The sequence below is a fragment of the Castor canadensis genome, chromosome 16, assembly GCF_047511655.1.
Source record: "Castor canadensis chromosome 16, mCasCan1.hap1v2, whole genome shotgun sequence".
Classification (NCBI taxonomy): Eukaryota; Metazoa; Chordata; class Mammalia; order Rodentia; family Castoridae; genus Castor; species Castor canadensis.
The window spans coordinates 12,351,906-12,371,057 of NC_133401.1; the positions used below are offsets into that span (position 1 = coordinate 12,351,906).

The window sequence follows — 19,152 nt, forward strand, 5'->3', positions numbered from 1 at the left end:
TTGCAACTTCAAAACATGTTTGTAAAGCATTTCCAATCACAAAGCATTAACTTGGCAAAGGATTTTGCAGTGTACAAAACGCACATGAGTCTTGAAAGAACACTTTGAAATTGAGAAGTAACTTGATGATTTGGATGATATTATGAAAACTGGAATTCGATTATGACAGTTTTTGGTCATGTTGGGGGATGAACTCGGGGCCTCATGCTTACTGGACAGACACGTTACCACTTGATATCTCTGCCAGCATTTTCTTTTTGATTGTTTTTGAGGTAGAATCTTGCTTTATGCTCAGTCCAGCCTGGACCTTAATAGTCATATTCATGGTTCCCCATGCAGCTGGAGATGACTGGTGTGGGTCACTGCACCCAGTCATTGATTGAGATGGGGTATCATGATCTTTTTGCCCAGGCTGAACTCAAACTGTGAACCTCCCCATTTCTATCTCCTCAGTAGCTAGGATTAGAAGCTTCAGTTACCATGCCAAGTTGATTTATAACAAACTTCAAGGATCCTTGACTGATTTTTGTGGTCTTGATCTGAAGACCAATATTGGGGAAGCCATGTAATAAAAACCTCCTTATTTCTAGATAATGAACTTAAGATGCTGAGAGGGGAAGTGAGTTATCTAAGATAACATTGCAGGTCAGAGAAAGAAAAAGGACATCAATTCCACCCACACTTTTCAATTAAAAAAGGGTAGGAGTGAGGACAGGAGTGGTGGCTCAAGTCTTTAAGTCGCTACTTGGGAGGCAGAGATAGGGAATATCACAGTTCCAGACAAGCTTGGGCACAATGTTAGCAAGAGCCAGTGTCAACCGATAAGGTGGACATGGTGACGTGAATCTGTGATCCCAGTGACATAGTACAGTAAGTAGTAAGATCTTGGTCTGAGATCAGCCCTGGGCAAAACCTGAAAAATAACTGAAAAGTAAGGGTAAGGGTGTGGCTGAAATGGTAGCTAGCTTGCCTAGCAAGTTTTGAGGTCTTTAGGTCAAACCCTGGTGCCACCAAAAGGGGGTTGCTTTCAATGTTGAATGTTTTGACATGCCCATCTTCACTGAAATAAACTCCTTTCATAATTAGAATGGAAAAATAAGACAAAAGTTTTCTACAAAAAAAATGCATCGAACCTTATTCCTGATGCTTCTTTAAGAGAGAGCAACAAACCCACACCTTACTAAGGAGTTATGAGGACTTCCGTTAGCCTGAAGGTTGCTTTTTGTTTAGTTTTCTGTCACTGTAGTACAAGAAGATTCTATTTCCAGATCTTTATGGGACAGAGGGAGAATTTAGAAATATGTAAAAGTTTTCTCCTTTCTTTTATTTTATCAGATGTTAGATTTTCTTTTGCCAAAAAAAGGACTGTATACTTACTGAAACTTATTGTATGATGGAGCTTTCTCTTTGGTTTTTTTCTGGAGGTACTGAGGTTTGAATTCAGGCAGGCACTGTTCCACTCTTGAGCCCTCCTCGCCTCAGCACTTTTTCCCTTGCTTATTACTTCTTTTTAAAATAGTTGTGTTAAAATTTTGAATAAACACTCATAAATAATATTGTGTGAGTGTCATTGTGGTGATTCTACACATGTGTACATTGTACTTTGAACAATTCACTCCTCCATTTTCATCATTAGGTGGGTTTCATTGTACCATGTTCAAATATATATATATGTATATATATAGTTCAGTCCTCTTCACCCCTCAGTATCCTTTACCTGCTTCTCCTCCTCCCATTAATCTCCCTCAGACCATCCAATTTCATCCTCATGAATCATCATTGTAGGTCTAGGTTCCACAAGTTAGCAAAGAACAGGTGATTTTTCCTGGTGGAAGTAGGGTTCAAACTCAGGATCTCAAGCATGCTAGGCATGTGCTCTACCACTTGAGTCTCTCCACCAGCCCTGACATTTGTATTTTGAGCTTGGCTTACCTCAGTCATCATGATGATCTCCAGTTCCACACATTTCTGGCAAATGACATATTTTCAGTTTTCTTTATGGCTGAGTAAAATTTTTCTTATCTTTATAAAAATCTTACTTTATGCAAAATATACCACATTTTCCTTATCCATGTATTGGTTGTTGGAAACTTTGGCTGATTCCCAGTTTGACAATTATGAACAGTACTGCAATAAACATGGTTATGCAGGTATCTCTCTTATATATTGATTTGCACTCCTTGGATACATGTCCAACAGTAGCTGTCTCATAAGGTAAGTCCATTTTTACATTTTTAAGGAAAATCCATACTGAGTTCCATAGTGGTTGTACCAGTGTACATCCCATCAAGAGTGTATGAGGGTTCCTTTCCCTACCACGTCCTCACCAGCATTTGTTGTTGATTGTTTTCTTGATGATTGACAATCTGACTGGAGTGAGATGCAATATTAGTGAGTTTTTATTTGAATTTCCTTCACAGCTAAGGATGCTGAACATTTATTCATATGTATATTAGCCACTTGAATTTCTGTCAGTGAGAACCGTTAAAAGACAGTTGAGCATAATGTGTTTGCCCATTTATCACTAATTGAATGATTTGTTCTTTGCTGTTTAGTTTTCCTTTTTTTTTTGCTCTTGGTATATTCTGGATATTAACCCTTTATTTGTTGAATAGTGGGGAAAGACTTGGACCTATTCTGTGGGTTGTTTCTTGATTCTGGTAACTGTTTTTTTATTATGTGAAGAAACTTTTTAATTTTATGCAGTTCCATTTGACAATTCTTATTTCTTGGACAATTGGAGTCCTGTTAAGAAAATAATACTCATATGTGTATATCTTCCAGAGTTTTTCCATTTTTTTGAAGTGGTAGCTCCAAATTTTCAGATCTTATGTTTCTTTTATTTACTCATTTAGTCACACGTATGTACATTGTTTGGGCCATTTCTCCCCCATGTCCCTGCCTGCACCCTCTCCCCCTTAGCTTCCAGGCAGAACCTGTTCTTCCCTTATCTTTAATTTTGTTGAAGAGAAACGTAATAAGAAAGACAAAGCATTTTTGCTAGTTGAGTTAAGGGTAGCTAACAGAGAGATTCTTAGCATTGCTTCCATGTACAAATGTGTTACAACCCAAGCTGATTTATCTCTAACTGATCTTTACACTGGTTCCTGATCCCCTTCTCGTGTTGACCTCTGTCACTTTAAGGTTTCTGTATTAGTTCCTAGGTCTTATGTTTCAACTTGATTTTTGTTTTCAGGACCTCAGCAGGATTTTTATTGTATGATTTACTTTATTTATTTATTTTTTAATTTTTATTTTATTCATATGTGCATACATTGTTTGGGTCATTTCTCCCCCCTTCCCCCTGCCCCCTTCCTTACCCACCCACTCCCTCCCTTACCCACCCCTTACCCCTCACTACCAGGCAGAAAGTATTCTGCCCTTATCTCTAATTTTGTTGAAGAGAGAGTATAAGTAATTATAAGAAGGACCAAGGGTTTTTGCTAGTTGAGATAAGAATAGCTATACAGGGAGTTGACATGCATTGATTTCCTGTACATGTGTGTTAACTTCTATGTTAATTCTTCGCAAACAAACTTTTCTCTAGTTCCTGCTCCCCTTCTCCTTATTGCCCTCAGTTGCTTTAAAGTATCTGCTTTAGTTTCTCTGTGTTGAGGGCAAAAAATGCTATGTAGTTTTTTGGGTGTCTTACCTATCCACATACCATCCTTGTGTGTTCTCGTTTTATCATATGCTCAAAGTCCAATCCCCTTGTTGTGTTTGCCCTTGATCTAATGTCCACATATGAGGGAGAACATACGATTTTTGTTTTTTTGGGCCAGGCTAACCTCACTCAGAATGATGTTCTCCAATTCCATCCACTTACCAGCGAATGATAACTTTCATTCTTCTTCATGGCTGCTTAAAATTCCGTTGTGTATAAATACCACATTTTCTTAATCCATTCGTCAGTAGTGGGGCATTTTGGCTGTTTCCATAACTTGGCTATTGTGAATAGTGCCGCAATAAACATGGGTGTGCAGGTGCCTCCGGAGTAACCTGTGTCACAGTCTTTTGGGTATATCCCCAAGAGTGGTATTGCTGGATCATATGGTAGATCTGTGTTTAGATTTTTAGGTAGCCTCCAAATTTTTTTCCAGAGTGGTTGTACTAGTTTGCATTCCCACCAGCAGTGTAAGAGGGTTCCTTTTTTCCCGCATCCTCACCAACACCTGTTGTTAGTGGTGTTGCTAATGATGGCTATTCTAACAGGGATGAGGTGGAATCTTAGTGTGGCTTTAATTTGCATTTCCTTTATTGCTAGGGATGGTGAGCATTTTGTCATGTGTTTTTTAGCCATTTGAATTTCTTCTTTTGAGAAAGTTCTGTTTAGTTCACTTGTCCATTTCTTTATTGGTTCATTATTTTTGGGAGAATTTAGTCTTTTGAGTTCCCTATATATTCTGCTTATCAGTCCTTTGTCTGATGTGTAGCTGGCAAATATTTTCTCCCACTCCGTGGGTGGTCTCTTTAGTTTAGAGACCATTTCTTTTGTTGAGCAGAAGCTTTTTAGTTTTATGAAGTCCCATTTATCTATGCTATCTCTTAGTTGCTGAGCTGCTGGGGTTCCATTGAGAAAGTTCTTGCCTATACCTATTAATTCCAGAGTATTTCCTACTCTTTCCTGTACCAACTTTAGAGTTTGGGGTCTGATATTAAGATCCTTGATCAATTTTGAGTTAATATTGGTATAGGGTGATAAATGCAGATCTAGTTTCAGTTTTTTGCAGACTGCTAACCAGTTTTCCCAGCAGTTTTTGTTGAAAAGGCTATCTTTTCTCCATCATATATTTTTAGCACCTTTGTCAAAGACAAATTGGTTATAATTGTGTGGCTTCATATCTGGGTCCTCTATTCTGTTCCACTGGTCTTCATGTCTATTTTTGTGCCAGTACCATGCTGTTTTTATTGTTATTGCTTTGTAATATAGCTTGAAATCGGTTATCATGATACCTCTAGCGTTGTTCTTTTTACTGAGTATTGCCTTGGCTATTCGTGGCCTCTTTCAACTTGTTTTTTGAACAGAGAAGAGATCGCACTTGTTTCAGTGTTCTGTATATAGATAGAACAGTTTGCTCAGCACCATTGCTGAAGAGCATGTCTTTTCTCGTGTCTGTTTTTGGCTTCTTTGTCACAGATCAGGTGACTGTATATGTGTACTTTTATATATGGCTCTTCTATTTTGTTCCATTGTTTTTTATGCCTATTTTTGTGCCTTGCTGTTTTGTTACTTTGGCTCTGTGGTATAATTTGAAGTCCAATATCATGATGTCTCTTTTTCTCAGAATTACTTTTGATTTTTTGGGGTCTTTTATTATTCATATGAATCATGTAATTGATTTAAGTATTTCTTTGAAAAATGGTATTGGAATTTTAGTGAGCATTTCATTGAACCTGTACAATGTTTTTGGTAGGTTAGTAATTTTCCCCATATTAATGCTGCCATCCATGAACATGGTAGGGCTTTCAATTCTGGGATCTTCTTCAGCTTCTTTCTGAAAGGTTTTGTAGATTTCATTTTAGAGGTCTTTTTTCTGCTGTGTTGGGTTTATTCCTAGGCATTTTTGAGGGGTGACTACTTTGACTGGAATTGTTTTCCTGATTTGTTTCTCAACTGGTCATTGTTGCTATACAGAAAACTTGCCGATTTTTTTCTTGATTTGACATCTTGCTGTATTTCTCAAAGTGTTAGATCTAGTTTTTTTGTGTCATCTTTAGGTTCTTCTACATATAAAATCATATCATTTGCAAATATGAATAATTTGACTTCTTCCTTCCCTATGCGAATTCCTTTTATTTCTTTTTCTTGCCTTATTTTTCTGGCTAGGAATTCCAGTACTCTACTGAATAGGAGTAGAGGGACTGGAAGCCCTATCTCATTCCTGTGTTTAGAGGAAATGGTTTTGTTTTTCTCCATTTAGTATTATGTTGGCTTTGGCTTTTATTATGTTGAAGTGCCTTCCTTATATTCCTAGTTTCTTCAGAGCTTTTTTCATGAAAGGATGTTGAATTTTGTGAAAAGATTTTTCTACATCAATTGAGATGATCATGTTTTTTTGTTTTTTTCTAATTCTGTTCATATGTTGTATGACATTTATTGATTTAAGCATGTTGAACTATGCTTGCATACCTGTTCATGGATATTGTGAATGTGCATGATCATTTTGATATGTTGTTGAATTTGGTTTGCAAGTATTTTATTAGAAGTTTTCCATCTGTGTTCATTAAAGAGACTAGTCTATAATTCTCTTTTTCATTGTGTTTTTATTCTTTTTATGAATGAGTATAATAGTGGCTTCATTGAATGAGTTTGGTAATGTTTCTTCCATTTCCATTTTATAGAAGAGATTGAGCAATATTAGTGTTAGTTCTTCATGAAAAGACTTAAAGAATTTGGCAGTGAATCCATCAGGTCCTGAGGATGTTGGTAGTTTATCACTGCTTCAATCTCATTGCTTGCTACAGATGTATTTAAGTGGTTTACATCTTGTTGGTTCAGTTTTTTTGTTTATTTTTTTCTAGAGTTTTCAGTTTATTTCAAAGTATTCTCTCCTGATCTGGATTTCATAGGATTTGTTGTAATGTACCTTTTTCCTTTTCCATTTTATTAATTTGAATACTTCCTCTTCTTCTGGTCAGATTGGTTAAGGGTTTATCAATCATTTAATTTTAATTTTAATTAAGATATATTCATTATACAGTGGGGATTTGTAGTGACATTTCTGATTAGACTTAAAATAGTACATTATTTGCATTTCACCCATCTTCTCTCCCCCTCAGCCAAATCCCTACCCCTTTTGAACAATTCCAAGAGGTTTTATAGTTTTGTTTCATATAGGTATATGAAGATCATCAACCATATACTGTCACCTTAATCACCATCCTTCACCCTCTCTCATCCCACTAGTTTCCCACTACACACACTGTGCCTGTTTTGCAGTCCTGATTTTTATCATTAATATATAGGTTGATGTTCAAAGGGGTGTCTCAATATATGCACCCTGTGAATGAGCTTTACTTTGGTTTGTTCAATCCCTTCTAATACTCTCCCTTACTCCTTTACCTCCCATCTACTGTTTGTCAACAGTTTTCAATACACATCCCTTTATCCTCTATCTTTACATCACATGGTATGCAATATTACTGATGCTCTATCATTCTTTTATCTTTTCCCTCTTTCCTCAAGTTCCATAGAGCAGTTCCAATGTTACAAACATGTTGTACATCTGAGTTTGTGTATGATCATGCCTATTTTGTGTATATGTTTATCTTTGGGTCTATCTTCCATGTATGAGAGAAAACATGCATCTTTTGTGTTTCTAATCCTGGCTAAATTCACTTAACATGACGTCCTTCAATACATCCATTTACCATCAAACCCCACATCGTTATTCCTTATAGTTTAGTAATACTCCATTGTGTATATGTACTGCAATTTCACGATCCATTTTTCTGTTGTAGGACATCTGGTTTGTTTCCAGAGCTTGGCTATTGTGAACAGTGCTGTGATGAACATTGGTGTACAGGTGTCTCTACTATATCTTGTCTTACGTTCTTTTGGATAGATGCCCAGGAGCAGTATCACTGGACCCTATGGCAGTTCTATCTCTAGTTTTTTGAGGAATCTTCATACTGCTTTCCATAGTGGTTGTACTAACTTGCACTCTCAGTAGCAGCATCTAAAGAAACAATGAACAAATGGGAGTGCATCAAATTAAAGAGCTTCTGCACAACAAATGAAACAGTCACCAGACTCAAGAGATAGCCCACAGAATGGAAGAAAATCTTTGCAAACTACTTATCTGATAAGAGACTGATAACCAGAATCTAAGGGTTTAACAATCTTATTTATCATTTTGATGATCCAAATATTGTTTCATTTTTCCTTCGTATATTTTGTCCCTATTTCATTAATTTCTGCATTAATTTTTATTATTTCTTTCCATCTGCTCATTTAGGAATTGGCTTATTTGTGTGTTTCTAGAAACTTGAGGTGCATCATTAGGCTATTTAAAATCTGTTTTTTGGTATAAGTGCCATAGCTATAAACTTTCCTCTTAGAACTGCCTTTTCTATGTCCTATAGGTTGTTGTAGGAACAGTTTCATTAGATACTAGGAACTTTTTGATTTCTCCACCTAGTTCTTTAATGACCCATTGTCATGCATCAATGCATTGTTCAGTCTCCATGTGTTTGAATATTTTATGTATTTTCTTTTGCTGTTGTTTATTTCATTGTGTTCTGAAAGAATACAGGGAATTATTTCAACTTTCTTATAGTTCAAGCTTAGGCATTCTATTTTGGAGAAATTTTCATGAACACTGAGAAGAATGTATATTGTGTTGTGCCTGGATGAAATATTCTGTGGATGTCTGTCAGGTCCATTTGTTCTATCATGCCAATCAATTCTGTGTTTCTTTGTTGACTTTTTTTGTCTAGTCTAGATGATCCGTGGATTGGAAAAAGTGGCATATTGAAGTCTCATTCTATTGTTGGAGTCTATCTGTGCTTTTTATTCCAGTAGTGTTTTTTTTTAATTAATGAAGTTGGGTGCAGTGGTGTTTGGTGCACATAGGTTTAGAATTGTTATTTCCTCTTGATGGCTTGCTCCCTTTGTGAATATGAGGTGATCTTCCTTGTCTCTTTTGTCTTATTTTGATCTGAAGTCTTCTTTGTGAGATAGCAGTATAGCTACTTACTGCTTTTGGGGTACCTTTGCTAATAAAATAGTTTTCTACACTTTCACTCTAAGCCAGTGTTTTTCTTTGTCAGTGAGATGCATTTCTTGTAACCAAAACAAAGGGAAGGGTCTTGCTTTTTATTTCAACAAACCATCCTATGTCTTTTGGTTGGAGAAATTTAAGCCAAATACTGAATGCTATGTATTATTTTCAGTCATTTTGCTGTATTTCTGGTGTCTTTTGGTTTTTGATTTATTAATCTAAATCCTCTACTTTACTTTCAATCTTTGATATATGGTCTTTTCATCCTGCTCCACCCTGTTAGTAAGACTTTTGACTGAGGTTTTTGTGGAATATTGAAATGTTCATTCCCAAGATTTCATTTTGATTTTTTGGGATTTCTATAGCTGTATTGAATTCATCTTTCATATCCTGCATTGTCTCCAATATTTCATTCATGTTTGAATTCTCTTTGAATCTAGTTAGCTATTTGTTTCCTCTTTGAGTTCACACAGTTACTTATATATATTTGCTTCAATTTCATGATCATTCTTGTCATTGGTTTTTTTTTGCACTCATTGATTGTATTTGTGTTCAATGATTTCTTCCCCTTCATTATTGTTTATCTCCTTTATTATGCAGTTTTTGGCTTATGAGGAATATCTGTTGCCTTGTTATCTCATTGTTTCTACATTGGGATTTATATATCCAGGGTCATTTTTGTTAGAGGTTTCAATGTCTTGTGTGCTTTTAGTTGGGGATTTCATAAAGATTGTTTAGGACTGTGTAGTGGCTTGCTTGTGGTATATTTTATTGTCTTTAGACTGGGGATCTGTGGATCAGTAGTCAAACATTTACTTTCAGTTGTTAAGATGCTGGGTGCCACCTCTTACTCCACATAAGGAAAGAAAGTTTAGCTGCTTAAGCTATCATGGCTGATAAATTGCAGCCCTGAAATCAAAACAATCCTGAAAGAAAATCAATCAGTTCAATTGCTCCAGTATCCTTAGAGCTATATTGGAGCAAAGTTCAATTTTCCTCACCCAAAGTAATAAGGGTGATAAGTGGCTGGGATATGATTTTACAGTACAGAATGATATGGTGGCTACACTTAATAGAACAGATTAATGAGAAAGTGAAGTTGAGATAGGTATAATAGATCTAGTTAATATCGTGTGGAGGGAGAGAAGAGGCACACAAAATGTATAAAATTGAGGAGACAGACAAACAAACATAAACAAAACAAAGATGAGCTGGAAATCTTTTCACCAGCTTAAAAATAAGTAATAAAGAATATTTTCAAGTGTGTAAACAGACATGGGTGAAAACACAAAGTCTGATGGAGGGGCTCAAGTGATAGAACACATACCTAGCAATTATGAGGCCCTAAGTTCAAATCCCAGTGTCACCAAAAAAGAGAGAAAATATGAGCAGAGAGCAGTTCTAATATCAATGGGAGAAATGTGTCAATGGGGATGGGTAATAGAAGAGGGAAGGAGAAGATATAGTTTTAGACTGAATTCTGAAGGGCAGGTTTTTGTGGTGACTGCAAATAAAAGGAAGGGAGAAAGAGCAGAACAGAAGAGAATATGGATGAGAGTACAAAATTACTCAACTCAGATATACAGAAATAATATGAGAGATGAATAAAAAAAATCCAAATATCCAAAACTTTACAACAACAAAACAAGAGGAAAAATACAGAATTTTCTAATTCTGTTCTGAACAATTTTCCCTCCTCCATCAGCATCCAAGTTTTTCAGTCCACTACGTGTCATTCTGGTCTGAAACCTGACTCTGGAATGGTGTCTGTTCAGAGGCTTGTACTCCTTTACCAGTTAGGGGTGGGGAAATGCTTGGAGAAGGGGAGAATTTGGAGATCTGAATACAATCTCTGATGAAGCCTCCTGGAGTTTGGGCCCTCAACTCACCAGTCTCATATCGTACCTCCTTAACTTTCTAGCTTCCCTTCTCTCCCAAGTTGAGGAATGATAGGTGTGTACCACCATGCCTGTTTTTTTTATTGGTGCTTTGTAAGTTTTTGCCCAGGGTGGCCTCCAACTGTGATTCTCCCAATCTCCACCTTCCATGTAGCTGGGATAACAAGCTTTAGCCATCGTGCCTGGGTGTCTTTTCTCTTTTAAATTCTATTTCCTCACCTTCCTCTTTCATGAGAAGGTGTTTACAGTATGATCATTACTTTTCCTTTGAGTTCCCATGATCAAACACCCCATAATATACACATACACTAATGTCAGTTCATACTTGTGTGTAGAGTGTGTAATACCTCTTTTCTAAGTATGTCTTCATGCTCATACCTACCTAGTTTACAACTTGTTTCTTATTTTATGCATCTGTGTGGTTCCCCAATTATAATTTACATTTCAAAGCTTTTTTTCATTGCACTGGTGCTTGAACTCAGAGCCCTGAGGTGCTCTACCACTTGAGCCACTCCCCTGTCCCTCTTTATAATCTAGCAGTTGGATATCTTTAGGTTAATGCATATGGTTCTAATTCATTCCCCCAATGGTGGCATATGTTCCTGAATTGGATATATCTAGGGATGATATTCATGTTATCAAATCCTTCAATGGGCACTGATTCATCAAATTTGATTCTGGACCTGGAACTTGAGTTGTATTCTTTAAGTTCTCTGTTAAGGCTGATGAGGACCTATGGCTGAAGGAACATAGAGAAGTCCATAGAGTCTTACAGAAAGAGGGATCAGGGTGGTCAGTAGATATCTCTAGAGGGCTCAGGACTATTAATGGAACAGGGCAGAATTATTTTTTATGTTTTAGCCACTAATTGCAGATCCAGATAGTAGGTAAAGTTCATTATCAGTTGTGGATGTAACATAATGGATTCAGCCACGCCTTGTTGATGTCCTCTTGGTTTTGATGACCCCTTAGGACACCACCATTTATCCTGTCATGAGCTCTGTCCGTGATCCACATTATTTTCAGAAGCCAAACATCTTCTACCCTGGGCACTTCCTCAATGCAGAGGGTAACTTCAGGAAGCTGGAAGCCTTTATTCCATTCTCCATGGGTAAGCAGTGCCTTTCTTCTCTGTGAGACTCTTCTGTGTGACTTTCTCTCCTTGTCCACATCAAACAGTGGGTGGAAAAGAATGAGGACCCTGGGTGAAAGATGAAAAAATACATATATGAAGTCAAAGATAGTGTGAGGGGGAAGGAAAGAGAGTGGAGAAATGATGGGAATGAAAATGGAGAGTGACTTGATGATGGAGATAAAGTAAAACACACATACACACACACACACAGGACAAAGAAATAAATGATGTGTTATTTAGTGCCTGCTTTGTACCAAGGGCTGGATAAGTCATTTTAATTTTTTCTATTCAAGTAGATATAACTATCATTTTTGCTAGTTTTTAAATAAACTAGAAAGTAATAAAGGATGGACTTGCAGACTAGTGGCAGAGTGCCTGCTTACCAATCATGTTAGCTAGATCAGACCATTCTGTGATGCACAACCTGAGCATCTTGGCAGCTCAAGTCTAAAATGTACATATCACTTATGCAATGTTAATTTCATGCTTGAGCACAGAACTGTGCTGATTATAGTCCACTGGAGACTAAGTTAATGAAGAGTCTGTTCTGAAATGTACAAAAACAAAGAAAAAAATCACATCAACCTCAATTTATTCCACATGGTTATTTCTCAGACCTTGAATTGTACAAATCATCCCTGGAAGAGATGTTTAATGTACCTGAAATGTGCCATGAACACCTGTGAAGACCTACATACTTTACCAGGCTTTGAGATGCAGCTCTCGGGGTTCCCTCCTGCTTCACTGAGGCTGCAATCCACAAGATGCAGCACAAACTGTGGCCCAGTCATGGATACATTTGCTGTAAACTCTTGGCTATACCACATGGACAATGCTGGATATTAAGGGCTTCATGAAGAGGAATAATTTTTCAGTGGTAATCACATATTTTCATATTTTGTCAGTAGTGGGTTTGAATTCAGGGCTTTGTGCTGCTGAGAAAGGATTCTACCTCTTGAGCCATGCTCCCAGCCCTTCTTGCTTTATTTTTCTAGAAGTATCTCTTGCATGGTCTTGGATCTATTTCTTTCTACTTTCTGCCTTCTCTTTAGCTGGGATTACATACACATAGTAGTACACATGACCGTTAATTCAATCTTGCTGGATAATATGCACAGGAGATAAAAAATGCAGAAATTTAGGGACAAGAGATAGCAGGGGTGCTATCCAAAATTTTAGCAAATACAACAAGGGTTATTAACCCATCAAGATGGTACTGTCCATAGTGCTGAAAGAGGATCTGGTGGAGTTTACTGGGTTAGCTCCTGATGTTGGGAGAGCCTGGAGACCCTGGAGACCCTGGATGGAGGGCCATGGTGGGTAAACCAGTGTAGTGCCCAGAGAGTTAGAGAACCAGGTTCATATCAACTTTTTTCCCCATCAGATTCTTAATACATTAGCCCGTGGAGACCATTTCATATTTAACCACAGCAATGCTCTATATAAGAACAGAAATTGGTCTCCATTCAAATGCTCTTATTGAACTGTTTTATGGATTCTTATTTCTTTTTTATAACTTATATTTTTAGCATATAAAATCATTAACTTTTGTATACACCACAGTGAACCTACTGAAAAAATTTATGAAAACAAACCCATTCACAATAGCCTCACAAAAAGAAAAAAAAGCCTAACAAACACAGATTATTAAAAATATTTTATGAGGATATATTTGTTATACTAAAGGGATTCATAGTGACAATTCTGATTAGGCTTATATTGTACATTGGTTAGATCACCCCCTGCCTTTCTCCCCTTCAACACTTTCCCCCCTTCAACACTTTCCCACCCCACTTAAAGCAATTGCAGGAGGTTTCTTTGTTCTGTTTTGTATAAGTACAGGAAGTCCATCAACCATATACCCTGCTCTTAATCTCCTTCATTCATCCTCCCACATCCACTTTCCCCTCCCAACTCTGTGCATATTTTACAGTCCTTTCTTTCATTATTAATACTTAAGTTGATGTTCAAAGGGATTTCTCAATGTACAATGATTGTGGGTATACTTTATTTTGGGCTTCCATTACTCTGCCTTACTCCTTTACCTCCCAACCCCCTTTACAACAGCTTTTAATACACATCTTTGTATTCTCTACCATCACAGATGCTATGTTTTACAATATAATTGATGTTCTATCATTCTCATTTACTTTCCCTCTTCCCCAAGTTCCATAGAATAGTTCCACTATTACTAACATGCTCTTCATATGTGTTTGTGTATGCTGCTTCTGCATATATGTTTATCTTTTAGATCTGTCTTCCACGTATAAGAGAAAACATGCAGCCTTTGTCCTTTTGAGCCTTCTTACTTCCCTTAATATGATGTCCTCCAATCAAATCCATTTACCATCAAACCACATGTCATTATTACTTATGGCTGATTAAAACTTCATTGTGTATATATACCACAATTTCTTGATGCATTCTTCAGTTGGGTTGTTTGCATAATTGGCTGTTGTGAATGGTGTTGTGATGTACATGCGTGTACATGTGTGTCTATTGTATTTTGGCTTAACGTTCTTTGGGTAGATATCCAGAGCATTAAACAAAGATTTTAATTAAGGACCTCTATTGTGAAAACTATAAATCACTAAGGAGAGAAGTTGTAGAAGACTGTAATAGATGGAAAGACATTCCTTGTTCATGGATTGAGAAAATAAATATTACCAAATTGGTCATACTAACAAAAGCAATATACAAATTAAGTGAAATCCTCATAAAAATTCTAATGCTGTTACTCACAGAAATATAAAAAATATTTCAAAACCTCATATGAAAACACAAACAGCCCCCAAATAGCCAAGTCAGTCCTTAGAAAGAAAAGCAATGGTGGGGGGTACCATGATTCTTGATTTCAAACTGTAGTACAGAGTATATCAACTTATATAGAATTAGCTCAATATTCTAATGGCTAATGCAGATATGGCTATCTTCTATTAAACGATAACCTAGGAGAGGGTTGGGGGCCTCAGCCCCCCCATCTACCTCTCTCACTGCTTCCCACAAGGAATGTTAGCAGGGATCTTTCTTGTTTTCATGTTTTTCATAAACTGGCTTAGTTGATAATATACCTTTGTCAGAGACAGGCAGAGAAAGGCAGACTGTGAGAAAGGCAGAGAAAGACAGAGGAGATGGCACAGAACAAGTTTAAATGAGGTGGGTCTGAGAGGGATACACACACACACACAAACACACACTTGTTTGTATAGAGAAGAACAAGAGAATCTCACATGTAAATCCATGTAAAGGAGAATGCAAATGCCCTTGGGAAATGGAGTGGGCCTACAGTGTGCTCCCCAAGTCCTCATGCCAATGAGACACTATTATTTGTGCCTCCAGGAAAACGCATGTGTCTAGGTGAGAGTCTAGCACGTGCAGAGCTCTTCCTCTTCTTAACCACCACACTGCAGACCTTCTCCTTGGGCTGTCCAAAAGCACCAGAAGACAATGACCTCACGGCCAGGGTGACTGGGCTTGGGAAGTTGCCCCACTGTGTTCAACTCTGCTTCTTGCCCCACTGGTGAGGGAAATATAGGATGCATGTTTCCTAAGGCTCTTCCCAATTGGCCCCCATCCCACAAAGAATGAACCTGTAGGTGCCTCCTGAGCTCCTCCCTGTCCCTTGTCTATTCTGGAAAGTCCTTCCTCTAGTCCTTTGTCCATTAAGCCTGCTCTAGTCCCCATTATCCCTAGATGGAATTCACAGTTGGTGAAGGAAAAATATCTGAAGGTTTCAGGGTTAAGAAATACCCCCATGGACTTAGTTTTAGCACCACCACTAACAGGGAACTTGAGGCTAATATGAGGGAAACACTTAGATCCAGACTTATGTGGATCAGCAGCAGTAGAATCAGGTTCTCCCTTTCTGTTTCTCTTCACACCTCACACTCCCCTTTCCTTCTGAGTCAAAAGTCCAGTTCAGGCCTCCAAAATATCTTTGTTACAACTCTGATCTTAGACTTCCAATCACTGATATAAAAATAAAGTTCTACCATTTCTGGTACATTGCTATCTGCTCTACCTTGCTTTCTTTTTTGGAGGCAAAATTCACATAATATAAACCCAACCATTCATCATTGTAAGTGTACAAAAGCAAGACAGCACAGATGGCCATTCACAACATTGTACAGCCATAACCACCAAAGCATTTTCACCACTCCAAGAAGAAACCGTATACCCATTGAGAAGTCAGTTCACATTCTCTCCTGTCTCAGGCTTTTGATGACATTAGTGTGCTTTAGTCTCTATGGATTTACCTATTCTGGAAGTTTCAAATAAATGGAATATAAATGGAATCATGTGATCCCTATGTTTAGGCTTTTTTTCATTTAGCACAGTGTTCTCAAGGTTTATTTATACTATCACATGTAACAGTATCTCATTCCCTTTTATGATTGAACAATATGGATCTCCCACATTATGTTGATATATTAATCCATTGATGGGCATTTGGGTGTTTCCATCTTTTGGCCTCTGTGAAGAATGGTGCTGTGAACATGCATGTGAAAGGTTGCCCTGTTTTTTGCACATCGTCAGGGTAATGGAAGACAGATGTTCTTCAGTATCTGCCCTGAGACCTGAGGCTGTGGAAAATGGATCAAGTTTTCCCTCTCAGATGCTATTCACTTGTCATTATGAAGGTTACACGAGATGATCATGATAAAGGAACTTGAACAGTAGTTATTAAATGACTGGCAAATCAATCAGTTTATCAGTCAATCAATCTATCATCTTGTTGCTCAGAGAGGTGAAGCCCATAGCTGAAGGTCAGTTTTGGAAGTTCTTGATTGGAAGTGAGGGTATGTCTGTTAGGTAGTGGCAAGATTGGGAATTATGGGGGCACTCTTTTATATTGCTGATGACCTGTTGTTTTTGTATTACTATCATAATACACCTGAGGCTATGTACTTTGTAAGAAAGAAATTTCACTATCTCACAGTTTTGTAGGCGAAAATCTAAGTTTGAGTTGACCTATCAGTTTGGCCTCTGGTGAGGGTCCCCTTGGTTGTGTCACAACATGGCAGAAAAATGAAAAACAAACCACTGCATGCAGAAGAGCCCAAGTGTGTGGAGTGGGCTTGCTTTGTAACAACACACTCTCTGTAGAAATAACTGGGGTCCTATAATAGTGACATTAACCTTTTCTAAGTGTGGTCTCCAGTGTCATTATTTACTTCTACTACCCCCACATTAACACCCCTGCGCTGGAGTCCAAATTTCTATGACATGGCCTTTGGTCCACATCAGAACTATAGCAACAGTTTGGCTATGGAAAGGGAAAAGATGGATCTCAAGCTGGGAAGAGGTGTCAGAAGAACAAATTCCAAAAGGAGAATCTATACCCTCTGAACCTGGTGTTAACTTCAGAATAAGTGGGAGACAGAAATAATGAAGAGCCAGAAACAAAGACAAAAGATGGAAACAGAAAGATAACAAGACAAGAAAGATGTAGACAGAGAGAAAAAGTAGAGACAGACACTAAGACATAGATGGAATTATAATGACACTTATAGTCATGTGGAAAGGCAAAGAGATGGAGAAATGATGCATGGTTAGACGCTGTCAAGGAAGAAAAGATAGGAGGGAGGGAAGGAGAGAGAGAGAGAGAGAGAGAGAGAGAGAGAGAGAGAGAGAGAGAGAGAGAGAGAAACATCCGTAGAGGAAAAAATGTCTTTGCCCATTCATTGTTATGGTAGGCAGAATTGTAAGGTATTCCCACATGCTTATTTCCTCAAGAGTCTAAAAATGGACAGATATCATACCAACAATTGTGTTATGTTATATGACAAAAGATGTAGCTAAGGTGCTAATCATCTGATATCAATTTAATGAGAAAATATAGAGAGTTTTCTCTGGATAATCACAGAAGGGAAAGTTCTGGGTAGCAGAAGCATTTGATATGATGTTGCTAGTTTGAAGATGGAGATAGTCACATGTCAGGACTGGAGAGCACTCAGAAATTCAACTGCATGCAAACAGGTCTCTCTGTTCGGTAACTGGAAATAAAAAATTCCACTAACATCCTGGCTGAGTTTGGAAGCAAATTCTTCTTCAGAGTCTCCAGGTCAGAACATGATATTGGTCATGAGGGTACTTCTAAAACCTAGAAGTGGAAGAGAAAAAATTGCATTGCTTTAGACAGTTTGTACCAATGATATTCTTATGCAGCAGTAGAAGAGGAACCCAACTGTATAACTGCCTAAGCCTCATGCTGAGGTCTGATTTGAAATCTGCTCTGCTCACTGTTCTTCCATTGCTGCCTAGGGCTTTTATCCTCCCAATTTTAAGGAGGCTTCTTTATTTGAAAGAAAGACCAGGAAAATCATGGTACATATTCCTCTGCTTTAGCAGCTCAAGAGAGTTACAAAGCAGTTAACCTTGGCCTCAATCAGATAAGCAATGACTAGAGCAAGAATCATGGAATTTAATACGTTAGTCAACAAGGGTGTACTGCATTATGCTGGTGTAACAACTCTAAACTTATAAAGGTTTGACAATTATGATACAGTTATTTCTCATACTACATTTTCAGTGTGGGTCACCTAGAACTACAGTCATTATTGCCATTCAGTGCCCTAAGCTGATGTGGGCTTCATTCTCATACTGCTTCATGATCTTTCCAGAAGAAAAAGAGAATGTATCATATTTAGTGTTGCCTCTTGAGGCTCCAGCCAGGATGGAACATCTGTTACTTCCATTTCCATTTTGTGTTCCATCTGTTCCTTCCCTTCCCTTCCCTTCCCTTCCCTTCCCTTCCCTTCCTTTCCCTTTCCTTCTCTGTCTGATTCATGTCTTTATTTTCCTACTAGTGGTTCAAGGGATCTTTAACATATTTATGTTCAGCACTCCTGCTTCAGGGTCTGCTTCCAGCCTAAGGTAGTATATTTTTTTCTCATAAGAGATGTGGGAATGGCTGGTAATGCCCAATATCCCTTATCAGTAGTGTCTAAGACTCGAGGGTATTAGGCACTGTATTATTTATACATTGCTACATAATGAGATGCCCCAAACTATGGGGATTAAACAAACAGTAATAATTCATTGTCTCTCATGTTTTCCATGTGTCAGGATGGCCTGTATCTGCTCCATGTTATCTGTGGACTCATCTTGAAGACTCAATGGTTGTGAGGCTGCAATTATCTGACATCATGGTTACCATCAGATGAGCAAAGCAGGGCTGTGGGCTGGAACATCCAATATGGTTATTTCATGTGGCTTGGGTTTCCTCACAACATAGTGGCCACATTCCAAAGAAACTGTGCTGAGAAAGAGCCAGAGGGAAACTACTTTTTATGACCTTGCCTTAAAAACCATGTAGCATCATCTCCAGGACTTTCTATTTGTCAAGGTGTATTGACATAAGAATGTTTGAAAAATACCTGTGATAGATATACTA

General features: G+C 37.8%; 1 pseudogene; it reads left to right on the forward strand.

Moving 5' to 3' along the window:
* Positions 1–19,152, forward strand: part of LOC109675357 (cytochrome P450 2B1-like) — a 135,892-nt pseudogene that overhangs the window by 20,250 nt on the left and 96,490 nt on the right.